The sequence below is a fragment of the Lagenorhynchus albirostris genome, chromosome 9 (assembly GCF_949774975.1).
Source record: "Lagenorhynchus albirostris chromosome 9, mLagAlb1.1, whole genome shotgun sequence".
Classification (NCBI taxonomy): Eukaryota; Metazoa; Chordata; class Mammalia; order Artiodactyla; family Delphinidae; genus Lagenorhynchus; species Lagenorhynchus albirostris.
Window position 1 is genome coordinate 51743737 of NC_083103.1, and position 12264 is coordinate 51756000.

At 36.0% G+C, this 12264-nt stretch overlaps 2 protein-coding genes across 2 annotated transcripts in view; one reads left to right on the top strand and one right to left on the bottom strand.

Annotated features, from left to right (window-relative positions):
* Positions 1-12264, top strand: part of PPME1 (protein phosphatase methylesterase 1) — a 76784-nt gene that overhangs the window by 22034 nt on the left and 42486 nt on the right. The window lies entirely within an intron of this gene.
* The window catches only part of P4HA3 (prolyl 4-hydroxylase subunit alpha 3), a 119787-nt gene that overhangs the window by 16792 nt on the left and 90731 nt on the right, over positions 1-12264 (bottom strand). The gene's annotated exons all lie outside the window — the stretch shown is intronic.

Consider the following 12264-nt stretch of genomic DNA (forward strand, 5'->3'; position numbering starts at 1 on the left):
CAACACAGTCAAAAATAAATTTAAAAAAAAAAAAAAAAAAAGCTACTAACAGGGACTTCCCTGGTGGCTCAGTGGTTAAGACTTCTCGCTCCCAATTCAGGGGGCCCGGGTTCGGTCCCTGGTCAGGGAACTAGATCCCACGTGCATGCCACAACCAAGGAGCCAGCGAGCCGCAACTAAGGAGCCCGCAGGTGGCAACTAAGACTTGGCACAACCAAATAAATAAATTAATTAAATTTTTAAAAAAGCTAGTAACAATGTGATTACTGAATACTGTTTAAGACTTATTCAGTTGTTTTTTCCCTTAAAGTATATCCCACCAGAGATACATAGTCAAATAATTATGTTTTAAAGTCACTTGGAATAATTGTTAGTATACCATTAGGTTAATTTGTTCCCTTTTTTGTTGTTGGTGGTGATTGGTTTTTACAAACTTTTAAACATATTTGTAAAACAAAAGTAAAATTATTTACATGACTCCAAAATTGGAACTATAATAGTGTATTCAGAAAAGTATAGCATCTGTCCTTTTTCCCTCTGGTACCCTACAGATTAACTATTTTCATTATTTTTTGTTTAATCCTTCCACTTAAAAAAAAGTTTATATATTTATATCCCCTTCTTTCTTAGATAAAAGATAACATATATACCATTCTGCTTTACTTTTTTTTTTAAAATAAATTTATTTATTTATTTATTTTTGGCTGCATTAGGTCTTTGTTGCTGTGTGCGGGCTTTCTCTAGTTGAGGTGAGCGGGGGCTACTCTTCATTGCGGTGCATGGGCTTCTCATTGCAGTAGCTTCTCTTGTTGCAGAGCAGGGGCTCTAGGTGCGCGGGCTTCAGTAGTTGTGGATTGTGGACTCTAGAGCGCAGGCTCAATAGTTGTGGCGTACGGCCTTAGTTGCTCCGCGGCATGTGGGATCTTCCTGAACCAGGGCTTGAACCCGTGTCCCCTGCATTGGCAGGTGGATTCTTAACCACTATGCCACCAGGGAAGTCCCTGCATATTACTTTTTAAAATTTAATATATCCTGATCACTCCTTAACAGTATATAAGGATTTCTTATTCTTTTTTTTTTTCTGCAGCTGCATAGAACTCTATTGTGTGAATATAACACAGTTTATTCAACCAGTTTCCCTATTGATGGATGTTGGGTTCTTTTTATCGTTTTCTATTTCAGATAGTACTGAAATGAACAAATTAATGTGTACGTCATTTTGCATTTTGGGGAGTAGGGACTGATTTTAACGTAATTGTCTTTAATGTTGTGTACTTTTACCATAATATGGTAATTCTCTTAAAATCTTGTGTTTCGTTGACCATCAGGAATCTGTGATTGGTAGTTTCTACTACTACTACTATTGGTAGAGCTACTACTCTTCAAACCTTTATCCGTTCTCTAATTTCCTGTTATAACTCTGATTTGACATATGTAAAACGTATTTCTGTTTCCTGCATATCTCTTAACTTCTTCCATATTTTTCATCTTTTGTTTTTATGTTGCATTCTAGATGTATCCAGATATATCTGAACAGATGTATTAGTTTACCTTTCTCCTTAGCTGTTAAACTGATCATTTTCTTTTTAATTCTATTCTTTTCATTTTAGAAGTTGTATTTGTTTCAAGTTTCTATTTTTTAAACACATGAAACAGTTATTTTATATTCTACCATATAATTTCAATATATGAAGCCTTTATACATCTATTTCCTCACATGTTTTATGGTTTTTGACTGTGAGGTGGTCATGTACTTTGGAACTTTATCTGTGTGAGTTCTTGGTCCTGGAATGAAGGTTGATTCCTTCAGAGAGGATTTGCCTTTGTTTCTGTTGGGTTCCTGAGGTCACTGCTGGTCTGGGTTCACTTTAAATTCTCAACTTGAAACTTATTTGAATATTTAAGTGTATGAATTTAGCTAAAATCAGTTTAAGAGTTGTCTGTGGTTACAGTTTCATCAGAGAAAGACTTTTTATTTTTTTTCTCTCTTCTCCCATTCATACAATGCCAAGTTTCAAGACATGTATTTTTTTTTCTTTTAGCCCTGAGATCAGAGTAGAGAGCAGAGCATTACTATTTTACCCTTTCACTGACGATATGATCCTTTGAGATATCAGCTTTATGGGAAAAATAACTTCTACTGGCCTCTCCACCAAGGATTCCCACCTTGTGCTTTGTGTCTTGTTCTATGTGCCCCAGGAAACCCCCAAAACATCAGGTTCAGCTGGTCGGCAAATGCCATTAAGATAAAAGCCAGCTTTAATGGACTGAATGCCTGAGTTCCCATCTTCACTTAACTTTTGGCCTCAGTATTCCATATTCCTTACTTTCTTGCCAGCCTCATTTAAAAAGAAGGAATGAATATAAGACCATTTATTTATTTATTTTCTTTTGGCTGCACAGCTTGTGGGATCTTAGTTCCCTGACCAGGGATTGAACCTGGGCTACGACAGTGAAAGTGCCAAGTCCTATCCACTGGACCGCCAGGGAATTCCCTATGTATATTTAAAAAATATAATCAGTAATTTTATATAAATATGATCTTGTATATAATTATTTTTATATATTCATATATTTTTATACACACATACATATAATTTTAGCCAACATTTCCCAAGTTGGATCTACCAAGGCGCCTAGTTATCGATGATGGAAACAGCCCCTGACAAAATTTCTATACCAGAGAAAGCTGTCAGTCAAGTGTAAAAATGGGTAACAGCATTTCCTGACATGCAGAGTTTCAAAATTAATCCCTCTTTCTCAGAAAGCTAATGGAGGATGTGTTCCATCAAATGAGAGAGTGTATCAGGCTTCCCTCGTGGCGCAGTGGTTAAGAATCCGCCTGCCAATGCAGGGGACATGGGTTTGAGCCCTGGTCCGGGAAGATTCCACATGCCGTGGAGCAATTAAGCCCGTGTGCCACAACTACTGAGCCTGCGCACCACAACTACTGAGCCTGCGTACCACAACTACTGAGCCTGCGTACCACAACTACTGAAGCTTGCATGCCTAGAGCCCGTGCTCCGCAACAAGAGAAGCCACTGCAGTGAGAAGCCCGCGCACCACAACGAAGAGTAGCCCCTGCTCGCCGCAACTAGAGAAAGCCTGCACGCAGCAACAGAGACCCAACACAGCCAAAAATAGAATTAAAAAAAAAAGTGCATCAAGAAAAATGTGGGATATGGGAATCAGAGATTCAACGCAGAAGAAAGGCAAGGGGAATTCAAATTCCAGGATGATGATGAAATGACAGGAATTCATTCTTTCCAGAGAGCAAGCAGTCTCATTTGGAGCAGATGAGTAGACGGTGCCAGAGAAGGGAGTTTCCAAAGAAAAAAATGAACCTGATAGATCATTTAATGTGGTTGACCATATTAAGAGAAGTTTTATAGATTTCTCAAATTATAAATTTAATAGATTCATAAATTTCTCTTAAATTAAAAAATGTTTAATTATGAAATATAAAGAAAAGTTTAAAAATTATGTACAGTTTAAAGAAGAATAAAATAAATTCCCATGTATTCACCACCTAGCTTATGACATAGAACCTTTTTTTTAATTAAAAAATTTTTTTTAACATCTTTATTGGAGTATAATTGCTTTACAATGTTGTGTTAGTTTCTTTGTCAGCACTTTAGAAGCTCATTGCCTCGCCACAAGAGCATTTCCACTCTCCACAGCCTTGAATTGCATGTTTATCATTCCCTTGCTTTTCTTTATATTTTTACCACCTATTCATATATTCATAAAAACATATTATTTAGTTTTGCCTGTTTTTGAACTTTATTACTAATGGAATCATACTGCATTTATTCTTCTGTGCTTATATCTTTTTCCAAATATACTTTTGAGATTCATCCATGTTATTGCATGTAATTCTAGCACATCCATTTTCACATCAGTGCCATATTCAACTGTCTGAATATATCACAATTTGTATATTCCACTGATAGTGAACATTTAGCTTGCTTGTTATTCTTTACTTTTATGGAAATGCTTCTGTGAACATCCTTTTATGTGTATCTTAGTACTTAAGTACAGGCGTTTCTCTGTAAACTGAAACTGCTAGATTGAAGGACACCTGTTCAGTTTTACCAGGTGATGCCTCACTGTTTTCCAAACAGTTTTCCCCATTTACACTCCCACCAGCAGTGGATGACAGTTCCATCTGATCCGTATCCTCCCCAGGATGTGGTAATGTTTGGCTTCTTATATTTTGTCAACATGCTGGGTGTGAAATTATACCTTACTGTGATTTAAAATTTTATGTCTTTTGGAGTGAGTCAGTTTTCCTGGTCTCTCCCCTATAGTTGTTAAAGTTTGATTTTCTCCTGTTTTTAAAAAAATTATGTCTCTTGACTATGAATGAAATTGGGAACCTTTTAATGTGTCTATAGGCTATTTATGTTTCCTCTTTTGTGAAATGCCTATTAATGTCTTTTGTCTATTAAAAGGTTTGGGGAACCAATTAGTGATAGTTTAATAGAAACCTCAGTAAACAAAATAAAAGACAGTTATTAATTCTGGACAAAAGTTTTACAAGAAAGAAAATATCAGTATACTGTGTGGCTTAGCTATGAACAGTGTTTTTGTAATAACTAACATTTATGAAGTACTTATATGCCTGCTTGTAAATCACATTTCAGAGCTTACAGTTGAGGAAATTAAGGCAGAAATAACTTGTTAATAATGGTCATAAGGCTTATAATTATGGGAAATAAAATTTAACCTGAGGTAATCTGTACATAGCCATACTGTAAAATATATATATAGTGTTTTTTTAATTAATTAAATTTATTTATTTATTTTTGGCTGCGTTGGGTCTTCGTTGCTGCATGTGGGCTTTCTCTAGTTCTGGCGAACGGGGGCTACTCTTTGTTGCGGTGCACGGGCTTCTCCTTGCAGTGGCTTCTCTTGTTGCAGAGCACTGGCTCTAGGCGCGCGGGCTTCAGTAGTTGTGGCATGTGGGCTTAGTATTGTGGCTTGTGGGCTCTGGAGCACAGGCTCAGTAGTTGTGGCACACGGGCTTAGTTGCTCTGCGGCATGTGGGATCTTCCCGGATCAGGGCTCGAACCCATGTCCCCTGCATTGGCAGGCAGATCCTTAACCACTGCACCACCAGGGAAGTCTCTATAGTTTGTGGTGTTTTTTTTCTTTGGCTGCATTGGGTCTTTGTTGCTGCACAGGCTTTGTTTAGTTGTGGCGAGTGGGGGCTACTCTTCATTGTGGTGCGCGGGCTTCTCACTGCAGTGGCTTCTCTTGTTGCAGAGCATGGGCTGTAGGCATGCGGGCTTCAGTAGTTGTGGCACGAGGGCTCAGTAGCTGTGGCTCGCGGGCTCTAGAGTGCAGGCTCAGTAGTTGTGGTATACGGGCTTTGTTGCTCCGTGGCATGTGGGATCTTCCTAGATCAGGGCTGAAACCCTTATTCCCTGCTTTGGCAGGCGGATTCTTAACCATTGTGCCACCAGTGGAGCCCAGTCCTTATAGTTTTAATAAATAGTTTTAATTTTGGTGAAATCCAACTCCTAAATCTTCTGTTTTATCATTTCTGCTTTTGGTGTTGTATCTAAGAAATTGTTGCTTAACCCAAGATCACAATATTTACCCCTGTGTTTTCTTCTTAGAGTTTTATAGTTTTAGCTCTTACATTTAGGTTTGTGATCCACTTTGATTTAATTATGTATATAGTAAGAGGAAAAGGGTCTAGATTCTCATACTTCTGCATGAATACTTTTGCAGTTGTCCTGACTTCATTTGTTGGAAGGACTGTTCTTTCCCCAGTGAATTGTCTTGGCCCCTTTGTTGAACCACTGTTGATGTAAAGGTTAGAGTTTATTTCTGGACTTTGAATTCTGTTCAGTTAATCTGTATGTCTACTCTCATGCTTGTACTACAGTCTTGATTAGTGTAGCTTTGTAATGTCCCATTTCCTTTCATTGGAAGCCTTATCAGGATTCAGTAAGGAGGATTCTGTTTATTAACCTCAAAGCATAATAATAATAGTAATAATAATAAGACACCAAGCTAAGTACTTTATGCACAGTAGCTTATTTCATACTGTCAACAGATAATCATCAGTGTGTCAGGCTTTGAGAGTACACTGGTGAACAAATGGAGAACATTCTTGCTCTCATGGATCTCAAACAATAGCAAATTAGGTGGAGTGAGTGAAAGATAATAACAAATACATGAACACACTAATTTTAGGCAATGACTAGTTGTATGACAAAAATAGAACAGGCTAATTTGAGGGTAACCAAAGGATAAGAAGACTACTTTAATCCTCATAACAAAGCGTGTAAAACTGATGCTATAACCCTATCTGACATGAAGAAACTCAGGCCTGGAGAAGTTAAGTGACTTGCCCAAGGTCACACAGTTAATAAAGGCAGAAATGGGTTATGAAAACAAATCTCTAGCAAATGGAAAATTAATTTATATTTAGAAAGTTTTAAGGGTGGAGTAGCCCCTCATTCTTTTCTTCCTCTTTAAAAATTTTCCTCTTTCTGCTGGAAATAGATTGTTATGGTTCACATATAGGCCAAGCGTTCTTTTTTTAAAAATTTTCTTGAAGTATAGTTGATTTACAGTGTTGTGTTAATTTCTGCCGTATAGCAGTCACTCAATTATAAATATATATATATTTTTCATATTCTTTTCCATTATGGTTTATCATGGGATATTGAATATAGTTCCCTGTGCTATACAGTAGGACCTTGTTGTTTATCTGTCCTATATATACTAGTTTGCATCTGCTAATCCCAAACTCAAAATCCTTTTCTCCCCCAGGCCCCCACCCTTGACAACCACAAGTCTGTTCTCTATGTCTGTGAGTCTGTTTCTGTTTCATAGATAGGTTCATTTGTGTTGTATTTTAGATTCCACATATAAGTGATATCATATGGTATTTGTCTTTCTCTTTCTGACTTACTTCACTTAGTATGATAATCTCTAGGTCCATCCATGTTGCTGCAAATGGCATTATTTCATTCCTTTTTATGGCCGAGTAATATTCCATTGTATATATGTACCACATCTTCTTTATCCATTCATCTGTCAAGGGACATTTAGGTTGTTTCCATGTCTTAACTATTGTAAATAGTGCTGCTGTGAGCATAGGGGTGCTTGTATCTTTTCATATTATAGTTTTGTCTGGGTATATGCCCAGGAGTGGGATTGCTGGATCATATGGCACCTCTATTTTTACTTTTCTGAGTAATTTCCATACTGTTTTACATAATGACTGTCCCAATTTACATTCCCAGCAACAGTGTAAGAGGGTTCCCTTTCTCCACACCCTCTCCAGCATTTATTATTTGTAGACTTTTTAATGATGGCTATTCTGATTGGTGTGAGGTGGTACCTCATTGTAGTTTTAATTTGCTTTTCTCTAATCATTAGCAATGATGAGCATCTTTTCATGTTAGGCCAAGGGTTCTTAATTTGAGATTCATAGATGGGTTTCTTGAAGCCAGGAAATTGTATACGAAATATATGTGTATGAATTTTTTTCTAGAGTGAGGACTCATCACTCATCAGATTCTGAACAAGGTCTATGAGAATAGCAAAGGGTCCATAAACACACTTGATTCACATGGTTTAGGTAGAAGCCATATTTCCTGTGTGTCTCTTATAGTACTACTTTGTTCCTTGGCTGCCGAACTCCTTCCTCTGGTAGCAGGAGATGGGAGGAAATGATACATTTATTTTGTTAGGTTTGAAATAAACTTTTTTCTGACATCAAAAATTTTGTATACATTTACCTCCCAAAGTAGATTTTTATTATTTTTTTAATAATTTTTTTTCTTGTTTTTATTTATTTATTTGGTTGTGCTGGGTCTTAAGTTGCAGCCGGCAGGCTTGTTAGTTGCGGCACACAGGCTCCTTAGTTGTGGCACGTGAACTCTTAGTTGCAGCATGCATGTGGGGTCTAGTTCCCTGACCAGGGATTGAACCTGGGCCCCCTGCATTGGGAGCACTGAGTTTTAACCACTGTGTCACCAGCAAAGTCCCCCAAAGTAGATTTTTATTTATAAATTGTTGGACTTAATAATTCATCTATTAGTTCAGAACTTTAGAATGACTTTGATTCTACTGTCAGTCATCTTCCATACCTTGAACATTCCTGAGATTTGTTGATTGCCTTTTTGAAAGTTCTTTCTGTGTTTTCCTCCTTTTAAATTCCATTGTCAGTCTATACTCCCACCTTTTCCTACCCAGGTTATTGCAACATATTGTTTTCCAGAACCAAGTCCATCTTGTACCTCTCACCACATTGATCTTTCTGAAATACTTTAATCTGTGCATTTTATTGGCTGCTCATTTTCTACAATACCATTCAAACTCTATCTGGCTTTTGGGACCCTAACACACAAATAACAGAAAAAGATCATATATTTTGTACTTTATTATGATTCTTTCTCCACTATCTGCTTTTACTTGTATCAGCTCTTAGTTTTCAAAACTGCTGTACTTATTCCCACCTTATTGCATTTATTTTTTTACTTTGTTTTTTAATAGTACCCCCATGACAGGCATCATACCGGGTACTTATTTGTGCCCTTCTTTCTCCCTGAAATGTCTGCCTTACCCCTCCCTATTTCTCTGCTTCCATCATCAGTCCAAATTCTGTTTGTCCTTTAATGCATAGCTTAATTATTATTTTTTCTTTGAAGTCTCTATTTCCCAAGCTGAAAGTAATCTTTATTCCCTCTGAACATTCACAGCACTTTGGCTGTACCTCTTAGGCTATTTAAAGTATTTATCTGTACATTATGTTAGATATTTAGGTGTTTGATATTAGCTTCTTGAGAGCAGAGGCATTGTCTCACTAGTTTTATGGTAATCCCAGCATTTCCTACCACCCCACCTCAGTCACAAGCCTGATACATATAATAGGTTCTTGGTGAATAAATCCTTATTTTTAAAGTATAACTTAACCTTGTTATGCTTTTGAAAGTTCTTATTTCAGAATTCTTTCATTATGACTCCATGGAGAAAAAAGTCAGTAATTAATTCATTTAAAACAATTATAAGTAGGGAATTCCTTGGCCGTCCAGTGGTTAGGACTCAACGCTTTCACTGCCGTGGCCCGGGTTCAACCCCTTGTTGGGAACTAAGATCCTGCAAGCCACGTGGCGCGGCTAAATAAATAAGTAAATAATAAAATAAAAAATTACAACTAAAAAGAGCCTACACAGGCTGTAATGACCATAAAGTAGCTAGGCATAAAAGAATAAGAAACTATTTTTTAAAAGAACCAAAACTTCAACTCTAAAATACAGAGTATTCTTTCTGACTAGAATATAAAGATTCATATTCTACTTCTTATCTAACCTTGTGCAAAATTTCCTGAAGTCATGGAGTATATAAACAATTATATGTTCAAATGCAGATGTTAGGAGTATGCCAGAAAGATCTCTGTGGGAGTAGGAGCAACATTTTGAGGTATAGATTATTGGCTTTTTAACTAAATGGGAATTACTCATATGTTGTATAAGTTGGGTAGTCCCTGAAAATTTATTTTTTAAATGAAGATTAGAAGTGGAGGCTGTTTTCCTAGGAATGATTTCTGATGGTAGGAAGTAATTTTTCTTTAACTAGTGCCTGGCCAACTTGGAAAGTTTCTGTGGCCTTGGCAAAATCAGTCATATTTAGACTCTGAAAAGGAAACCTCTGATAATATGCCCTACATAAAGCCTTATTACTTTTCAGAAGTATAAATGAGAGAGTGAGAGACAAAAAAAATCTGAGAATTAATGTAGCATTGGAGTAAAGAACAGAGACTTTGAAGAGTGATGGAACTGGATTTGCGTCCTGTCACTGCTACTTAGTAGTTGTAGAACCTTTGGCAAGTTGCTTTGTATCTCTAAATCTGTTTTTTAATCTGAGAAATGGGGATAAAAACAACTCAAAGTTTTGTCAGAATTAAATAGAATCATGCCTGTAAATTGGCACAGTGACTCACTGTTGCATACAGTAAATGTTAGGTACTATTACGACGATATCCTAGCGCTAGACATCAAAATTTCATGCATGGGTTCTTAGAATCTATTATAATAGGTTTGGCATGCTATGTTATGATTGTTATATGTACTCAAATTTTAGTATATGCATAGATGAGTTTGTGAGTGACTGATAAGTAGAATTAAGAGTTCTGCTTTTAGAATGAAATTCTGCCATTTGTAGCAATGTGGATGAACCTAGAGAATATTATGCTTAGTGAAATGTCAGACAAAGACAAATACTGTATGGTATCACTTATATATGGAATCTAAAAAATAATACAAATGAATGTATGTGCAAAATAGAAACAGACTCACAGATATAGAAAACAAACTAGTGGTTACCAAAGGGGAGCAGGAAGGGGGAGGGACAAATTAGGCGTATGGGATTAACAGATACAAACTACTGTGTATAAAATAGGTAAGCAACAAGGATATATTGTATAGCACAGGGAATTATGGCCATTATTTTGTAATAACTTATAATGAAGTATAATCTGCAAAAATTCTGAATCATTATGCTGTACACCTGAAACTAATATAATATTGTAAATCAACTATACTTCAATAAAAATAAATAAATAACTGACTGAAAAAAAAATAAGTCTGCTTTTAGTTTTGCAGTAGGAATTCAAGTGCAACCGGTAAACCAAAAAATAGGTCTAGGCTAAAGTTGTAGTTTACTTCCACAGAGGGACTTTTTCTATCAGAAGATAGGTTTACCGATTTACTGAGCAACTACCAAATGCCAGATGTATTAGATTATTTTAAAGGATATCTTATTTTACTTAGTCATTATAATCCAAGGCAGAAAGAATTTAGATAATTTGAATTTGCCCAAGTCCATACTGCAAGTGTTAGGAATTATAGGGCAATGGTATGAACTGTGAGGAATTTGAACTCCTCTCTCACTCCAAATCATATATTCTACCTTTGTATTTCTAGCATCTCTCTCTCAACTTGGGGAACTTTAAAAATTATCAGTACCTAGGCCACATCCCAGACCATTTAAATCAATTTCTAGAGGTGAGATCCAAACATCAGTATTTTTAAAAGCTCCCCAGGTGATTTTATTGTTACATGGATTGAGACCTACTGACCTGTTTCAATGCCTAGTAGAAGGTAGATATTCAATAAATACTTGACTGTTGAGAGAATACATTCCTTACTGCCCAGCTGCCCCACTGTAATTCTTTCCAATATTATAGTCAACCTAGAGTGCTTTTGTATTAACTTAAGTTTTTAAAAGTAGCTTCGTATTATGCTTTGTACATATTCTCAATTCGGTCCCATAGCATATACAAGAAGTTGTCAGGCAGGAGTTAATGTTTTGCTGCTGATGGAATGCTAAATTTCCTACATTACTGGAAAGAATCTGTGTGGAAATAGAGGAAGACTTGGGGTTTCTTTCTTGTGTTCCATCGAAGGTTGAAGCCTTAGGTTGTAAACATATTTATCAATTATTTTTGTTTTGTTTCAAAATAGTTTAATATAATAATTTAAAATAACAATAATTTAAAATAATACATGGTTCAAAGGTCAAAACATAGAAAGGGATGTACAATGAAAATTGTCCCTCTCACCTCCCAGTCATAGTTCCCCTCCCAGGTTACCATTAGTGTTATATCAGTATTCATTCAGAGATATTCTAAATATATATAAGCAATTACATTTATGCATATTTCTCATTTTTACCCAAATGGTAGTAGGTGCATCATGTTTGTTTCTTTGCTTACTTAACAGTGTATCTTATCCATAGATAAGGAATTTTATCAATATATAATTGCTTCCTTCTTTTTACAACGAAATACTATTTCTCTGTGTACCAAAATTTATTTTAATTAGTCACCTGTTGATATTTAGGTTATTTCCAATTTTTCTCTATTACAAGCAATGCTACATTGAATAGATAAGTCATTTCACTTCTGTGTGAGCTTCTCTTCAGATAAATGCCCAGAAATTCAAGGTATTGATACGGACAGTTTGCCTTCTATGAAGCTTGTATATTGATTGGTTGGGAAATGACAAAGAAGCATGAAAAAATGTGAAGGATTAAAGGTATGAAGAAGCAATAGTGACCAAAAATTAATGTAGCAGGAACAATATTAAAGTGGATTGAGAGGATAAGAATGAGCCTATAGCCAAGAACAAGGTGAGAGAACTAGCAGGTTTTGTTGTGTGTATATACACACAATATATTTGTGATTAAAACATACTAATGAAAAAAAAACATACTGATGAATTTCCTAAAATCCTAAAA